Source organism: Monodon monoceros, unplaced genomic scaffold (assembly GCF_005190385.1).
Source record: "Monodon monoceros isolate NGI ecotype Baffin Bay Population unplaced genomic scaffold, NGI_Narwhal_1 Super_Scaffold_16, whole genome shotgun sequence".
Taxonomy (NCBI): Eukaryota; Metazoa; Chordata; class Mammalia; order Artiodactyla; family Monodontidae; genus Monodon; species Monodon monoceros.
This window is the reverse complement of record NW_021703772.1, coordinates 1,837,750-1,841,046: the sequence shown is the minus strand read 5'-3', so window position 1 is coordinate 1,841,046 and position 3,297 is coordinate 1,837,750.

Below are 3,297 nucleotides of genomic sequence, written 5' to 3'. Positions count from 1 at the left end.
GCCAAATATGCACCCCAACCAATGACATGGGACGCCCCAATGGTAGTTAGCCCATCCCAACTTCCCTGGGCCCCCAGCCTCCGAGCAGGGCGCTCTGGAGCCGTCCCTCTGTCCACCGTAAAGCTCCCCCCTCCCCTGCCTGCCTCAAGTCTCTGCCAAACCCAGGTGGTGGTGGCGGCGTCCCTCGCTAGAGCCAGCTCTGGGTGAGCAGCCTTTGCCTCATTTGGGTGGACTTTGTTCATTCCACACCAGTGCAAGGAGGACGACGAGAGAAGGGAGGACCGGGCCACAGGCTCTGCACAAGCGCTCCTGACTCTTCACCTCTGCAGAGGACACAGAGGTGACAAGAACCTCTGAAATACTCTGGACAGCTCACCCAGCCTCATCAAGTGGGGGTTCTGGGGCTAAGTTCTTGGCATCCGAAGAGTTCGATCACTGTGGATGCCACAGGAAGTCCTGAGAAGGACCCACGTACAGGGCAGATGATCTGGGCTTGGTCCCATCCCACCATGTCCTATCAGGTACCTTTTGGCAAAATTACTGACCTGCTAGAGCCTCTGTCTCCACCTCTCTGCAATCGGGATGCCACACTCTTCCCTACCAGGGGGCAGTGGTGCCGATGGGGAGCTGATGGTGTAGCTCACAGAAGACCCTAAGCCGTGGTTGTCTTGGTTTCCCCAGAGTGATAGAAACAGCACACACTGACATTAGCACGAGGTTTTGGACACATGATGCTGCTGGTGTGTTAGGTCATTTCCAAGCAGGCCCAGAATGGGACTCAGAGACCTCTCATCCCTAAGACGGTACCATTGCACCTTTGTCTGTCCCCAAGGGCCCTTGGCTGTGGCTCTCAGGTGTGGCTGGAGCTCTGTCCCCACCAGGCCCCTCTGCCACTTGCCTGTCTCCCCATGGCCTTCAAGCTCCATGAGGCAGGCAAGTACCCATCCTGTCCAAATCCCAGCTCCTGGGCAGTGTTGGGTAGAGGCCCGAGACCTCTAAGTGCCATTTAATCACTGAGTGGACGTGCCAGCCGCCATCCCTGGGCCCAGACGGTGGCTCCTTCCTGCACAATCAGTCCTCAGGCCGCCTCCCAAGGAGCTGGCAGGCAGAACTCCTCGGCGGGTTAACAGAAAACTGGGAGGGCATCTTCCCAGGAAAATGACCCACGTCCTCATGCAGCTGATCTGGAAAATTACTGAACTGCATAGAAAATGCCCCTCTAAGTCCCCAGATCTGTCGTCTCATCACCCACCAGTGGTCCAGCCTTGGTAGAGGGACAAAGAGAAGAACGAGGAGGGGTGAGCTCACAGCACCACAGCCCCTCTGCTCCCACCCCACCCCGGGCTTGCCCGGGGGGCTGAGCTGCGTGGGCTCCGCTTCTGACCAGCACGAGCAGCAGACTTGTTTTGCACACCGTTGTCGGTCTTTAAACGGCTGCCCGTCGCACTGCAGGATGGAGTGTGAGATGCACTTGGATCGACAATTAGGTGGGCCTCGGCCTCAGATGCCAGGTCAGGGGGCGCAGCTCTGGTGGGGAGTCTGGCCCAGGGAGGAAAGACTGTCTCCCTGCCCACTCCCCGCACCCGCCTCTGCCCAGCTGCGCTCTCTCTGAAGCTGGATCTTGGCAGGCGTGAGGCCTCTCCGCTGGCCAAACAAGGCTGGCAGACCCCTGGGGCTGAGCTGTCGAATACCACTCAGGCGGGGGGCTGTCCCTCCCCCTCCAGCACAGCTCAGACTCCGAGACGCCCCGGAAGACCACCTGGTGGGAGTGACGTCAGACCCTCAGGGGCCACGTACTGACTGAGGCTGGGTTTGGCTGGCGGACAAGGCACAAACAGAGCGTGCCGGTGACTGAACCTCTTTCGGTTGGAAGGAGATGTGGGCTTTACTTGCATCACTCCTCCTGGGGATGGTGGAGGGCAGCTGGAGGGATGACAACCTATTTTTAAAGACTCCAGTGGAAAAGTCTTCTCACAGCTGTGAAAATACTCTCCAGGGTCAGTCCTCCTGGCCCGCGCTTGGAGTCTCCGTTACCGTTGGTGGCAGTGTTTGTTCCAGAGCCAGGGAAGCTTTCGCCTCTTCCCTGAAAAAGCCCGAGGTGGAAACACGACCCAAGGCCTAAAACACCGAGTGGTTTTCATACCCTCCCGTGGATCGTAAAGTGAGCTCAGGCACTGCCGGCCAGCTCTTTCCCTTTGGCATTTCTCTAAACACCTAGAGCAATTGCTGAGATTCTGATGCTGACACACACTTGGAGGGAGCGATCACTGTTTTGTTCTATACGTTTGCAGTGCTCCCCTTGTAAGCACTTTATCAGAGAGCTGGACAAATAGAATCTGGGCCTCTGGATAAACGTCCACAAAAATCTGAAATCCAAAAGCGCCCTTTGATCCCTGCTCTGATGTTCCACCTGGGACATCGGGAAGCATCCATTGCCTACATTTTCTAGCTTAAACTCTAAGCTCTCATTACAGATTGCCTCACAAAACCTTCAGCTAGGTCCTCAGAATCACATTTATGGAGGGTTTTTAATCTGCACCGTATCTTCATGTGCATTTTTCTGCTTCCGTTCCTTCCATGGTCCTGGAGGAGGGGGGAGGGCAGACTATCTTGTCTTACACGTGAAGAAGAAGAAACTCAGAGGTTTTCGGAACCGCTCACACCACTCGTTCCTACAAGTCAGAAGATGTCTCAGATACAAAGAGGCACCTGTGTGGTCAGAGGGGAAGCATCTGAAGGGAACTTGTCCTTGTTCCCGGGTACGAGTGTTAAAATGGGCTTCCGCTAGGCTTTGTGTGTATCTATGATCGCTTTAATTGGTCCCCATATAAAACGGTCCTTTCTGTTGGTTTTCTTCAGCAAGTTGTAACCATAGGCTCTCTTCTGTCTCTTTCTCAGGGGGAATACAGTCTCACTCAGGGAGAGGATAAAGCACAAGTTATCGGGGGCTAAACCTGCACCGCAATTATGTGACGTATTCCACCCCTCCCCCAAAGAAAAGCCAACTTTCGATTAAGCACTCTTGTGGGTTACCTGGATTTTGTGTCTTTTATGGCAAGTTGTTGAGCATTCCTGAACCCCAGGCACCCCCTCTGCAGCCCGGGGGCAGTGCTAGGAGAGGACCTGCCCTGAGTTCAGCTGGGGAGATGCAGTGAGCTCGCACGTGTGCAGTGATCACCTTAGTGGCTGCTGACTGTCTCGTGTGTGTAGTGAGGCAGTGTGAGTGGGTGGAGAGGGCAGAGGTGAGGCAGTGTGAGTGGGTGGAGAGGGCAGAGGTGAGGCGGTGTGAGTGGGTGG